General features: G+C 37.1%; 1 protein-coding gene across 5 annotated transcripts in view; it reads left to right on the forward strand.

Annotated features, from left to right (window-relative positions):
* USP53 (ubiquitin specific peptidase 53) overlaps window positions 1-15,668 on the forward strand; it is a 67,581-nt gene that overhangs the window by 4,621 nt on the left and 47,292 nt on the right. For all 5 annotated transcript variants that reach the window (XM_037727501.1, XM_017497561.2, XM_017497562.2 and 2 more), the window contains one exon: window positions 347-471. The gene's annotated coding sequence lies outside the window, so the exon portion shown is untranslated. The remainder of the gene's footprint in view (window positions 1-346; window positions 472-15,668) is intronic.

Here is a 15,668-nt window from a genome sequence, read left to right on the forward strand (position 1 = left end):
ATGCTTTGGCTTTTTCTTAACTCCTCAGCCTGCCTGATAACCTATTGCCTTTCTCATGGTGCCTCTCCCCATACTTAGGTGAGGAAATTGCTTGAGCCCTAGATTTTTCCTCCTGTATGATGCTGCCATATAGGCCTGAGATAATGCTCCTTCTTTGTCAGTGTAGTACTGACACTGATCTAGCTGCCAGATGGTAGGAAATTGTCCTGTACTCTAGTGCCTAGGTTGTCTTTGTTAGGAACACCGGTTTTCCAGAGGGTTTGTTGTTTGAGATTTTACTTTATTTCCTGAGCTTCCTTTATTAAATACTTGATGACAACTTACCATGCACTGTGTTCTGTTCTAGATGCTTGTGATTTGCTTTACATTCTAAGTAGATTTGGAGAAGAGACAATAAAGAATAAACACCGTCAATACTCTAATATATGAGAAGGTGAAAAGTGCCAAGGAGGAAAGAAAAAGTAGAGCAAGGTAAGAAGAATTGGGAAAGGGTGGTGGAGATTGTGGTGGTTTGCAATTTTAGATAGGCATAGGCCTCATTTAAGTGATTTTTTTAGCAAAGCAGTTATGAAGGCAGGGAGGGCAAAGCCCACAGGGGAATAGCCAGTACAAAGGATATAAAGAACAGAGGTTTGGGTGGTGTGCAGGAATGACATCAAGGAGCCTGATGTGGCTGGAATGGAGAAAGCCAAAGGTGAAGTAGTTAGATGAGGGGCTGGGCAGGTAGTGACATTATGATTTAATTTTAGAAAGATCTGTGTCTACTCTTTGGAGTGGACTTACATGTTACTGTGTAAGGGTAGAAGCCAGGAGAGAGGCAGCTATTCTATTAATTCACACAGGACATGATGATGGCCAAGACTAGAATTGTTGAAGTGGAGGTGGTAAGACGTGGTCAGATCCTGAAATGTGAGAGAAAAAAGAGTCAAAGATGACATCAAGATATTTGTTCTCAGCAATTGAAAAGATAAAGTTGCCATTGGTTGAGATGGGGAAGAAGGTATAGATAAAGTAAGAGTTCAGTTTGGGGCTTTGTCAAGGCAAATAAATGTTAGGTTATTGCTGACTTGACATAATTTTCTTCTAAAGATCATGCCTTAAAGCAGACTGCCATAAGCCATTTTCTTTAATGAACATGTCCTATATTCTGGATACATGTGTACACTTGTTGTTTGCAAGTCAGTTACTACTGGAAACTGGTGAACAGGTAAAAGCAACATGAAATAAAGCACAGTTTTTTTTTTTTTGCTAGACACAAATGGAGCAAAAATGTGGAAACTTACTGATTTTCTTTCTTTTGGGTATATATCACTAGGGATTGCTGGATTTTACATTGCTCCTTTTTCTCATGTAATAAAAAAAATATTCTATTCCCACTATTTTTTATACTTATTTTTATGATTTAAATCATTTCAATCACTTTATTATGCTTTATAATAAAATAACAGATGAGTAGTTTTCCCTTGCGGATTATGTTATAATTAGTATTACTTTGGGAACCAGTAAATCTGAACTTTCACTTTGTCTCTATTTTCAATATCTATATGCACATAATAAATTTTGAGAAATAAACATAAGAAGTTAAAAGTTTATAAGTGTATCTTTTAGTGAGGTAAGTTGAGCATGAGTTAAGGTACCCGATTAAAGGAAACTTAAATTACACCAATATTTTGAGTTGTCCCTTTGTTTGGCCCCTGGAAATCTTTGTAGTAAATCTAGAAAATAGAACACAGTAAGATGTAGGACAGGTGAGGGGTTTATTTCTTTATTTGGTAAAGTAGGAGAAAAGCAGTTATGAAAGTAGAACTGGGAAGGAACTATAGACTAATTGTTAGCCAGATCAATTTTAGGAAAGTGTCCATTTGGAAGTGGCAAATCTGTAAATTAATTCCTTTAAATCTAATGATACCTTTAAACTCTGGGAAACTGATTATGTTTTCTTAGATATACATATCCCAGTTTGAAGATCGCTGCCTTTAAATGTAAGAAAACTAAGATTTTAGGGTTGGTGAAAAGTCAAAAAAGGAGAAGGTGACTTGATAGAGGACAATTTAGAAATCCCAAGTAATTTAAGAGTTTCCTTTCTGGTACTTCCGTGGCTGAGATCTTCCTGATGTGCTGCCAGAATCTTTACATTCACATTATTTTTCTTAGTGCTACCAGGGTAATCTTAAAACAGGTCTGATCATCATAGGTGGTGGGGTTAGAGGTAAAAGTGTTAAACTGGCACTTAAGGTATATAATTCCTAATTTTAGCTCTACTATTTACAGTTTCTAAAAACTGGAGTCCATTACTAAACTTCTCCTGACCTCATATTTCTTATTCTTACACTGTCAAAAGAAGAAAAAAAGTTAGTTTAGTTCAGTGCCTTTCATACTTTTGTGACCATGACTCAAAGTAAGGAAGATGATTTGCATCACAGTCTAAGTACATATATCCATATATTGTTTTATTGGAGACATGAATTTCTTTTAAAATATTTATTTATTTATTTTATCTTATTTTGTTTTTTGAGACAGAGTCTTGCTGTGTTGCCCAGGCTGGAGTGCAATGGTGTGATTGTGGCTCACTGCAACCTCCATCTCCTGGGTTCAAGCAATTCTCTAGACTCAGCCTCCTGAGTACCTGGGATTACAGGCGCGCACCACCACACCTGGCTAATTTTTGTATTTTTAGTAGAAACAAAGTTTCACATTTTGGCCAGGCTGGTCTCAAACTCCTGACCTTGTGATCGCCCACCTTGGCCTCCCAAAGTGTTGGGATTACAGGTGTGAGCTGCTGTGCCCGGCCTGAATTTCTTTAAGCAGAACCTGTGTATAAATGCTACGTTAAGCCCAAAGCAGCCATGTTTTATTATACTACAGAGTGTTAATAATGAACTGTTAGAATGCAATTTACTGTATGCTAGCCAAAAGAACGTTGAACTAACACATTTTAAACTTGTGTTTCTTATCACGTATGAGGTTTATAATTATTTAACAATCTAACTCAGTGCTTCTAAATGTTTTGGAGTTAGGGAGGGAGGTTAGTTCTAAACATCTTTATAGATCTGATTTAAAGCTATCGTGGGGAGGCTGAGGTGACTAGAATTTGTGGAACAGAATGCTAGAAGGGAAAGAATTTCACAGAGAGGAAACTCACAATCTGCACAAGAATGTCCTTGAATCTCTGGCTGGGAACTGGGTACAGTGAGAAACTCCAGGAGGCTGGGAAAAGGAGTACTTGAAAGTTGAACAAGGGAAATTTGAAACTATGTTGAAATGAATAACATTGAAAACAATATAGCAGACTGTGTGGGATTTAAACTAAGGCAGTGTGGAGGGAAATTTATAACATGAAATACTTACATTAGAAAAGAAGAACGCTTTAAACTTTTATGAGAAAACTGGAAAAAGAAGAGCAAATTAAACCCAAAGTAAGCAGAGAAATAAAATAATGGATACTGGAAACCAATGAAATAGAAAACAGGAAAGCAATAGAAAAAAAAATCAGTGAAATGAAAAGCTGATTCTTTGAGAGGAAAAATAAAATTGATAAAATCCCTAGCCGAGACTGGTCAATAAAAGAGAAGATACAAATTAACAATATCAGGAGTGAAAGAAAGGACATCATTGCAGACCTTACCAACATTAAGGGGATAATACAGAGTATCGTGAATTTTTTTCCAATAGATTTGACAACTAGGTGAAATGGGAAAAGTCCTAAATTTCTTCAGTCTTTTAAGAATATTGAAATAATAGCAGTTCTACATAAACTCTTCCAGAAAATGAAAGAGGAGAAAACACTTCCCAATTCATATTATGAGATGATTATAACTCTAATAACAAAATCAGACAAAGATATCAGAAGACGATTACAGACTGAAAATCTCTCATGAATACAGACGTAAAAATTATTTAAAATTTATTAGATTAAATCTAAAATATATAAAAAGAGTAGGTTTTGATAAATTGGGATTATCAGCGGGAATACAAGGTTGATTTAACACTTGAAAAATCATTGTAATATGCTTCATTAAGACTCAGAATAATATAATCATCTCAGTATTTACAAAATTACAAAATTTAAAACTTTTGACAAATTTCAACAACCATCTAAGACAAAATTTTCAACAAATAGAATCATATAATCATCCAGTATTTACTTTTATTTACAAAAAATTTTTGACAAAATTCAAAAACTATTTAAGATAAAATTTTCAACAAACTAGGAATAAAGGGGAACTCACCCAACCTGATACAGATATCTACAAAAATCTACAGCTAACCTTATACTTAAGGTGAAAGACTGAATGATTTCATCTTAGATTGGAAGCAAGATCAGTATTTCTGTTCTCTCTTCTAACATTTGGCATTGTACAGGAGGTCCTACCCAGTTCAGTAAGGCAAGAACAAGCTGAAAGAGGCATGCAGATTAGCAAGGAAGAAGTGAAAGTGTCTAAGAAATCTATACAATAAGTCCTAGAACTAAGGTTGCAGTTTTTATTGTCAGTACACAAAATCAATTATATTTTTGTATGTTAGTAAAGAAAAATTGGAAACGAGAATGGAAAACATCATTTACTATAATGTCAAAAAAGGTGAAACACTTAAAGATAAATTTAAGAATATATATAACCTGTACACCTAAATTGACAAAACATTTCTAAGAGAAAGAAGACCTAAAAAAAAAAGTAGAAAGACATAATATTCCTAGAATGGAAGTCTCAATATTGTTAAAATATTTTTTTTTTCAAAGAGGTGGTTTTGGTATAATTGTTGACATACCTGAAATATTTATAATTCATGTAAAGTAATGGCAAAAACAGCAATTATTTTTGCTCCAACCTAATTGAATAGAGAGACCAGAAATATATCTACTACATCAGTAATCAATTATTTTATTTTTTCTTTTTTTTGAAACAAGGTCTCACACTGTCACCCAGGCTGAAGTGTAGTGGCACAATCACAAGTCACTGTAGTCTGTACCTCCCAGGCTCACACAACCCTCCCAGCTCGGCCTCCTGAGTAGCTGGGACTATAGGCATGTGCCACCATGCCTGGCTGATTTTTGTATTTTTTGTAGAGACGGGTCTCACTATGTTGCCCAAGATACTCTCGAACTCCTGGATTCAAGTGATTCTCTCACCTCACCCTCTCAAAGTGCTAGGATTGCAGGCATGAGCCACTGCGCCTGGCTGTAATCAATTAATTTTTGACAAAAGTATTCCAAAGCAATTTAGGGATTAGAAGTATACTCATTTTAAAAAATAGTGCTGGAAAATTGGATTTTGTTTGAACAAAATTAACCCAAAGCCTTATCTAATACTACACGCGTGTGTGTGTGCGCGCGCGCACACACCCCACACACACGCACACTTGAAATGAATCATAGAGCTAACCATAAGAGCCAAAACTTTAAAATCTCTGAACGAACACAGGAAAACATTTTTTTGTGACAAATATTAGGACACAGAAAAGCACCAATCATAAAATTAAAGAATGGATAAATTGGACTTCATCAAAATGAAAAACTTTATCGTAATTAAAGAACACTTAAAAGTCATAATAATTAAACGGGAAAGGTTCCCTTGTACCCCTTGCAGGGCATGTGATGGGGGTGTGACTGGCTTCTTCAGTGCCCCACTGCTTAAACCTCTAAGGGAGCATACAAACGGGCAGGCTGTGGGGCTCTGATCCCACTCAGTGTCTCGGGGTGAATGTTTACAGCTCCTGATGCCCCAGTGGGCATGTGTTACAGGGTGCTCTTTTAGTTTGCCTATAGGCGGCTTGTGTTAACCAGCTCAATTAGACCCTCTACCTTGTTGCAAGAACAGAGGGCTTTCTGTATCTCAGAGCTCTTGCCTTGGTGTACCAGAAGAATCGGATCACACATGGGCTTGGAGAATAAGTACAAAGTTTTATTGAGTGGAAGTAGCTGTCAGACCATGGGGGAGCCAGAAGGGAGATGGTTTTCCTGTGGAGTTGGGCCACTCGTTGGTCCTGGCTCTCCTTTGACTGCCAAACTCCACCTCATCCCAGTAGTCAATAGCCTGGTGGTGTGCCGGTGTTTGTTGGTGTGCTTTTCTGCTGGGTGCCCCTTTTGAGGACCAGCCGCTTGCATCTTCTTCTGCTGATGTGCCCATCTTGACGCCTGGTTGCCTATGTGTCTGCTCACTAGTGTTTTGGGTTTTTGTAGGCCTGGGATGGGGGCATGGTGGGCCAGCGTGGTCTTGGGAAATGCAACATTTGGGCATGAAGGCAGGAGTGCCTGTCTTCACCTAGGTCCATGGGGTGGATCCCTAACCAGGGACCACATCCTCTTCTACCCAACACTTCCCTTCCCCTCTTCCATATCATTTAAAGGGACCATGCTCCCAGTAATCCCGTATCAATAACATATACAACCTAATGAAATAATGAGTAGAAGATTTGAATGTATATTTCTCTGAAGATATATGAATGGCATAAACACACGAACAGCTACTTTGCATCATTAGTCATTATAGAAATATACATTATAACCATAAGGTGATACTGCTAAATGCATCCACTAGAATAGCTTAAATTAAAAAGACAGTAACAATTGTTGAAGATGTGGAGTAGTTTTAGCTCTCCTACAAAAGGAGAGAATTAAAAATTGTATAGTATTCAAAAGCTTGGGAAAGCACTTTGGCAATTTTCTATAAAGTTAAACATACATTTACCTTACCATACAACCTAGCAGTCCCACTGCTTGGTATTTATAAGAGAAATGTGTCCACAGAAAGAATTACACTTGAATGTGTATAGTTACTTTATTCATAATAACTCCAAAATGGAAACAACTCTAGTTAATCTATCTACTGGTAAAGAGATAAGAAAGAATATTACTCAGTAATAAAAAGGAATGTACAACTACTGATTTGTGCAACAATACAGATGAAACTCAAAAGTATGAATCCATTCATGAGACGTTCTAGAAAAGTTGAAACTAGGACAGTGGATTTCTGTTTTCTTGGGGGTTGAATATATTAATTTTCTATTACTGTGTAACAAATTACCACAATTTTAACAGCTTAAAACAATGCACATTTATTATTTCACAGTGTTAGTGGGTCAGAAGTCTAGGTTGTTTTTTAACTGGGTTCTCTGCTCTCGGTCTCACAAGAGGGGTCAAGGTGTCAAATGGACTGGCCTTTTATCTGGAGGCCCTAAGGAATAAGAATCTGCTTCTGGGTTCATTCAGGCTGTTGGCAGAGGTGTTTCCTTGTAGGAGTGAGGCCCCTGTTTCTTTGTTAGCTGTCAACCAGGATCTGTTCTCTCATGTTAAGGCCCCCTCCACCTTTAAAGCAGCAATTGCACATTAAGTCTTTCTCATGCTTCAAATCTCTCTTTTTCTGTCACCAGCCAGAGAAAGCGCTCTGCTTTTAAGGATTCATGTAATTACATTAGGCCCAACCAGATAATCGCCATATTTTTAGGTCAACTGTGCCATATAACATAATGTGGTAATGGAATATATATCATATTTACAGGTTCCTGTAGGGTACGAAATCTGGGGATGTGGGGAGTGGGTGCACTTTCAGAATTCTGCCTACCACACTGAGGAAGGTTATTGACTGTGAAGGGGCACAGGAGAGCTTCTCAGGGTGATTGTGGTAATGGTTACATGACTGGATGTTTGTCAAAACTTACTGAACTGTACACTAACAGGATTAATTTTATTGATTGCAACTTATACCTCAAAAGCTGGTTAACTTAAACATCCTATGTACAAAAATCTTGTACAAATGAAAATTAATTAGCTCTCACTGAGATACTAGTGACCTCTGAATTGTTTAATTTGTATCTTATAAAATAGTAAATAGACTAAAATATAACTAGAATAGAGACAAATAAAATAGAAGAAAGAGTAAGGAAAACTACAGTTGTGTAGTGTAAGTAGATTTAGATGAATAAAAGGGAGGAAGGAGTTAATTACTAGCTGTTCTTCTAGATCTTTTGTTAGAGTTAGATTCCCTCTACTCTGCCTTCCTTTTTGCTACCCAGGTATTCTTCCTGGGGATTATAAAACTGAATGGTCTGAGCAACATCAGCCCTAGACCTCTGTCAGATGCAATAACAACTGCATACAACATAGACCATAGTGGCTATCTGCTGTCATCCATCCAGCCATCTATATATGGTTCTATTATGTAAAATAAAGACTAAAGTAATGTTGTCCTTTTGGCTCCAGTATAATAACTACCATAAACCTGGTGTTTCTGATACTCTTTCAAGCTGCCACTCTTCTCACTTGCATGCCCTTTCTTTACCATTTCATCTATTCTTATGTTTATATGTTCATGACTTGAAAATCCATTATGTCCAACCCTGAACTCTTCCCCAAGATTACCTTTTGAATCTAAATGTTTACTGGATCTCTCCCTTTGAATGCTCTATAGAAACTCATTCATTTTATCCCAAATGGAACTCAGTATTTTCTCTCAAGCTCATTTTCCTGTAAATGCTATTTGAGTTGGTATAACAATCCTACTACCATTCATTGTAGAAATCTGGGAACTTTTTTTACTTTCCTCTCTGCTTCATTGGTTTTGCTGACTTGACTTCTGAAAGGTGTGTTATATTCATCCCTTTTTCCTGCTACCACTGCCCTTTTGTAGGCTCATGCCATCTCTCCTCTGCATTCCTTCACCAGCCTCCCAATTTACCTGTTTTACTTGCAGTTTAATTTACCTCAAATTCATCGTATTCATTGCCGTGTCTGTTTATACCACAAGTCTGATTGTAATTTCCCTGCTTAAAACCAACAAAAGCTTTTCACCACCTATTAGGTAAAGGCTAAATTTCTTATGTGACCTTCAAGAGCAGCCATGATCTGACCCCTGGTTCTGTTTACCTCATACTTTATTGCGTATATTACTTCATTACTTGGTTCATAGCATTTCTTTGAAATGCATCTCATCCTCCCAACATACACACAAAACTAGTGCTCATTTTTCAATATATAGTAAGATGTAACCTCTCCAGGAAGCCTATTTTGCTTCCACACAGATCTTATCCTATAATATGCATATCTCTGGCTTTGCATATTTATATGTTTTGTTCATTTTTTCTTTGGGCTTCAACTGCACATCATTGAGTTTAATCTTTTCTAAGTTGGCTGTCTAGCCCTGTTTCAATTATACATATATATAGTCCTTGCTCAGGTGATCATATATAGCGTATATGTTTTCACACATATATTGTTTTACCAAAATGAGATAATATTAAGTTTCTGCATTTTGCCTTTGTCACTCAAAAACACTGTTGTATTTTCCTCGAATTTGATCTTGTGGCCTGTCTCTGGAGAATGGCTATAAACACTACTCTTGCCCTGATAGGACTTCAGGAGATGTGGTCATGGGTGTTTACATGTGCCTTTCACAGGATACTTCTTTTTCCTGGCATATGACCTAATGCCTTAGTGTCCCTGACCCTCGACCGGTGTCCCTCTCACAGGAAACTTGTTCGTACTGGCAGATGCCCTTGTGGCTCTTGTCTTACCTGTGTTGAGTTTATTTCTATCAAGATAGCCATTCTCTAGGGGAGAGTCCTGACCAGAAAAGGAGTTGAATTCAGGTGTAATTGGGCAAGATACACAGGATACAACTCACCAAAACATGAAATAACAGAAGCAGTTTATTACTTAGAAATCCAGAGACAAGAGGGCAGCACACCTCCTATGGCCAACCGGAAGTGGGGAGCCACTGATACGTGCACATTCAACCACTGAATGGGGAACAAAAGAGAGAGAGGGGAACTTTTGGGCCAAAACCTTTACTGGGGCCCAGGGTATTACCTTGGTGGGTTTCCTGCAGGGAGTTCTAATTGGTGGGTTTAGAGTAAGTGGGTACATGTTCCACGGAGTCACTGTGACTAAAAGGTGGTCACTGTGGCATATCTGCACAGCCTATGCAGGCTGTGTGAGTCAGCAGGTCAAGTTATGTGGTTTGGATTTCACTGACTACCTATAAAGAGGTGGTAAGTAGGAGGCAGTTGTATGAAGTAGATATCTGGATCGACCACACTGAGGAACTAGGAGGAGGTAGAAAACTGTAAACTGTCAGGGGTAACAGAACACTGCTTCTGGTACGAGAAAGTCCAACTTATGTTCAAAGTGGATGCAGAGGTAACATAAAATTACACGAATTCACTGCAAACATCCTGTTAGCAATTATGTTCCTAATGATGGATAGTTACTTTATTTCTTTTGTTATTTACTGCTACAACCTAATATATCTCAATAAAAGTAGTACTTTTATTTCTGGGGTATAGATTCTCAGTATTGAGTTTTGGGGTTGAAGTATGTTAAGTTTTTAACTTTAATAGTTGTGGCCATGTTGATATAATATTGCCAGAGGGCATAATAGTATGATTACATTTCTTGTTAGCAGTGAAAGAAAGTATCTTTTCCCTTTTATTCTCACCAACAGTGTTTTGGTATTTTTGTCAGTCTGGTAGAAATGAAGTACCTTTCAACTACTGTACTAGATCCCTCCCACCTGCCAGTTTTGTTGATTCTCTAGCAGGACTCACAGGGCTCAGCATATAGTTGTATGCATTGCTGTGATTTATTACAGTGAAAGGATATAAAGCAAAATCAGCAAACAGAGAAGGAGCAGGAGGTGAAGTCAGCAGGAAACCAGGCACAAACTTCCAATTGTCTTCTACAAGTGGAGTCACACAGGGCACACTGATTTCTCTAGCAATATATTGTGATGACACATGTAAAATGTGTACCAGGAAGCTCATTAGAGAGTCGGTGCTTAACATTTTATTGTGGGGTGGTCACATAGCATCCTCTGCCTGGAATGTACCAAAATTCCAGTGTTCCAGAAGAAAAACAGGTATTCAGCATAAAAATTTTGTTTGTGCAGTTTAGGTATAGTGACCCACTCTTATCAGTGTGTTGGAAAGCCTCCCCAAATCTTGAGTTCCCAAAGGTCAGCCTTGCAAGCAGACCTTTGTAAGGATGGCAATCTAAGGGGTGCTATGTAAAGTCTTTTCTTTTGCTCTTTTAAAAAAACAGCTTTATTGAAATATATTCACATACCATACAAATCAGTGGTTTTTAGTATATTCACAGGAATATATGTACATTGCTAGAGTCAATTTTGGAACATTCGTATCACCTCAGAAAGAAACTGTTTACCTTTTAACAATCACCTCTCATGCTCCAATAGCCCCCACTTCTCCAGTCCTAACCAACCATTAATCTACTATCTATCTTTGTAGATTTCCTAATTGTGGACATTTCATATGAATGGAATCATTTAATATATTGTCTTTTGTGACTGACTGCTTACACTTTGCTTAATGTTTTTAATGTTCGTTCATATTGTAATATATATCACTTCATTTTTTTATGGCTGAATAATATTTCATTGTATGAATATACATAACACATTTTGTTTATCCATTGACTGGTTGATGGACATTTGGATTGTTTCCACTATTATGAATAATGCTGTGTTAGCTATTTTCTTCACAGCCTCCCAAATGTTTATTGAGGGAATAAATACAGACTCACATTTGCATTCTCATAACAAACCACACTTGTCATTATTCTTTTCAATTGTATGTTATTCCTTTGACATATCAGTAGATTATGTTTGCTAGCATTTTATTTATAATTTTTGTACCTATAATCATGTCAAATTGGTATGAGGTTTATCATGTTTTGTTATTAAGGATATGTTAGCTTTATGAAATGATTTGGGGATTCTTAGTATTTTATTTTCCCAGTGGCCTGCAGTGATTTAACACTAGAATCAACAGTTATTTGATGCTTAGAATTTGTCTAATCCAGATGCTATTTAAAATGGAATAACTTTTATCTCTTTTCCATTTTCTTCTAAACTAGTCTTTTTAAGCTTTTCATTTTTTCTTATATTCTTTCCATTGCTTATGTGTCTGGTCATTTCTCCTTTATCAATTTTATTAGTGTTTATGTTTCTCTCTCTCTCTCTCTCTTTTTTTTGTTTTTTAACCTTAATCAGGTTTTTTGTAAAGATGTCTGTTAGTTTTTGTAAAATTTTAGTTTGGGATTTATTTTTTCTATTGTTTATAAGTTGACTTGGAAGTCTCCTTTTTTCATGTTAGTATAAGGTTTTACAGTTTTTGTCCTACTTCTCTTTTTTCCTACATCATGTTTGGATTCTTTGAGTTACATATCCTGATCCTGTTTGTGTCTGAGTTTTTCAGTATTTAATTCTGGGAAATTCTTAGTCATTTCTAGACATATTTACTTATATCCCTCTCTAGGAATCTTATTAGGTAGATACTGACATTTAAATATTTTAATCATGTCTCATAGCTTTTGAGAAGTGTTTATGTTTTCTACTTCCTTATTCCTTTTTTAATGCTTTGTAGGAGAATTGCTTGATCTGAACTTGTTGCCACGAGTATGTTCTTGTCCTTTATTCAATTTGCTAGTTAACCCATCGAGTTTTTTAGTTCAGCAATTTAAAAAATATGTACATATCTTCAATTGGTGAATATTTATGCTTGTTTTAAATTTACATTCTCTTTAGTCTTTTTTCTCATGATACAGATTGTTCAGTTTATTGTCTTTCTTTTGTTGTGCTCATACTTTCCAAGTGTCTGGTTGTATTTTTCATGGAAGTACCAAGTTATGAGCTAGTAATATTTGCCTGGGAGAAGGGTGAAAGACTAGGCTCTAACTTGTGTCTTTGTATGATTTCATGGAGCAAAGGTGGGGGTGTATGGGCTTGATTTGAGGTGATACAGTTTGAGAATTGGTGCCAAAAAGGAACTTCCTGTTGACCTGCCTATGAGGCATGATCTTCTCTAGAACCTGCTATCCTTATTCTATGTATGCAGTGCGGGTGAGGACAGAACACACAGAGTCCTTGCCAATCACCTGAACTTGTTACTGCTTCCCAAACTGCTTGTGTTCTGGTGCTTTCCTGATATAATAATATCCTGTACACTCCAGATGGCACTGGGGTGGTAGCAGAGCTGTTCTGTTTCATTGTATCGTACGGGGTAGGAATTATCTGCCCAGAGCAGTGTAAAGACTGGAAAAGGTCACTACTAGGTCTTTCCCAGTTGGTAGCATTTGGCCTGCTCCATCTCCTGGTTGCCATTTCCTTAACACTGTAGACGCCAATTGCTTTTAGTGCCCCAAGGTTTTTTATTCATTAGACTTATTTTTGCTTTTGTGTAATCTATAGGGTTGAGACGGATGGAGGGAACCAGGTGTTTGAAATCCTGTGCTGGAGTGAAAGCCATAACATTTTAAAATTATCTGTTTGTGTCTGTGCCCCTCACCAAAGTAAGCCCCTTAAGGGTAGTGATTTTTATATATACTTCAGCATAGTTCATGGGGCAGACTTGGTATCTAATAAGGTTTATTGAAAGAATATTGTTTCAAAAAAATTCTTTCATTGAGAATATAAATGTACCACCAATACAGAACTTCCTTAATGTTGTAAAATCATGACTAAATTTATTAAAAACTTAATTTGTATGCAAGGTTTCAGAATCATTTAGATCACTTTAGAAGAGGTTATAAATTGGAGAGTAAAATAAAAACAAGAAAACAACTAACATAATGCATTCGTCCCTCAGTGGATTGGTTCCAGGACCTGCTGTAGATACCACAATTCACGGATGCTTAGGTCCTTCAGTGGGTTCTGGGGAATGCACAGATGCTAAAAGTTGGTCCTCCACAGCTGAGGTTCCACATCCCGCAAACACTACATTTTCGATCCATAGTTCTTGAATCCACAAATGCAGAACTCATGGACATGCAGGGCTAATTGTATAGTATTTTATAATTCTCAAAACATTTAACCTATGTTAAAGCAGGGCTGTTCGTGTTATCCCCATCTTAAAAGTGAAGAAACCATGAATCAGAGATGACAGGAATGTACGTAAGACTAAGCAGCCAATAAACAGGCCTGGAAACAAAGTCTCCTGACTGATTCTTTTAGAGACTGATGCTTCTTTATTTTTCAGCTCTTCTCGATTTTAAAGAGTTTTTGGTTAATGATATTCAACTGACCTGGGCCGTTCTGTCTGTCATATTTTTGTGCTATGGAACTCAATCACTATTACCCAGAGTTTTTGGTGGTGGTGGTGTTTGCTTTTAGAGACAGGGCCTTGGTGCCACCCAGGCTGGAGTGCAGTGGGGCAATCTTAGCTCACTGCAGCCTCAAACTTCTGGGCTCAAGTAATCCACCCACCTCAGCTTCCTGAGTAACTTGATGTTGATGGCTGCTGACTGAATCAGGGTGATGGTTACTGAAGATTGAGGTGGCTGTGGGCCTGGATCATTTTTTTTTTTTTTTTAATGTTTTGTAGAGACAAGATTTCACTATGTTGCCCAGGCTAGTCTTGAGCTCCTGGTTTCAAGTGATCCTCCCCACTTGACCTCAAAAAGTTCTGGATTATACATGTGGGGCACCCCGCCCGACCATCACCCAGAGTTTAAAGCCAGAGTTCTTCAAAACGGCTTGCGAGATCTCACATGATCTGTCTTTTTCCCATTTACTTTTCTCTTTGTTCATGTTTCTGCTGCCACACACGAGGCTTTATATTACTATTCCTCCACTATACCAGATATGCTCCAACCCTCAGTATCTTTGAGGCTTCTGTTCACTGTGCTTGGAATTCTTTCTCTCAGGTGGCTTCTTCATCTCCTTCTAATCTTTGTGCAAATGTAACCTCAGTGAGACCCTATCTAAAAAGCACAAACCATCCTACATCATATATACTTCCTATCCCCTTTTCTTAGACTGTTTTTGTTACAACTTAGCACATAACTCTCTAGTATACTCTACAATTTATTATTAATTAAGGTATTGTCTGCCTTTTGTCATTATACTGTTAGTTCCAGTGACTGGTTCAATACATGGCTCAAAAAATGTTGAATGAAATAATTCATCAACAAAATTCAGTTGATTAAACAAAAATGTTAGTAAAATATGTATACTGCTGAGGTATTATGGGTTCGATTCCAGACCAATGCAATAAAGCAAGTTGCAGGATTTTTTTTTTTGTTTCACAGTGCATATAAAAGTTTTGTTTACATTATACTATAGTCTATTAAGTGTGTAAAATGGCATTATGTCTAAAAAGACAATGTATATATCTTATTTTAAAACTGCTTTATTGTTAGAAAATGCTAATGAACATTTGAGCCTTCAGTGAGTTGTAACCTATTTGCTGGTAGAGGGTCTCACCTTGATGTTGATGGCTGCTGACTGAATCAGGGTGATGGTTACTGAAGATTGAGGTGGCTGTGGGTATTTCTTAAAATAAGGCAACAATGAAGTTTGCCACATTGACTCTTCCTTTCACCAAAGATTCCTCTGTAGCATGTGATGCTCTTTGATAGCATTTTCCCCACAGTAGATCTTCTTTTGAACTTAGGGTCAAACCCTGCCACTCCAGTAATGTTCTAAATGTTTTGTTGTCATTTCAACAACGTGCAGAGCAATTCAGTCACATCTTTACACTCCACTTATAATTCTAGCTCTCTTGCTAATTACATCCAGTTACTTTCTCCACTGAAGTCTTGAACCCCTCAGAGTCATCCATAAGCGTTGGTATCGTTAACCAAATATCCTATTAATGTTGGTATTTTGCCCTTCTCTTGTGAATCGTGATTGTTATTTATGGCGTCTAGAATGGTGAAT

Source organism: Cebus imitator, unplaced genomic scaffold (genome assembly GCF_001604975.1).
Source record: "Cebus imitator isolate Cc_AM_T3 unplaced genomic scaffold, Cebus_imitator-1.0 Scaffold233, whole genome shotgun sequence".
NCBI classification, from domain to species: Eukaryota; Metazoa; Chordata; class Mammalia; order Primates; family Cebidae; genus Cebus; species Cebus imitator.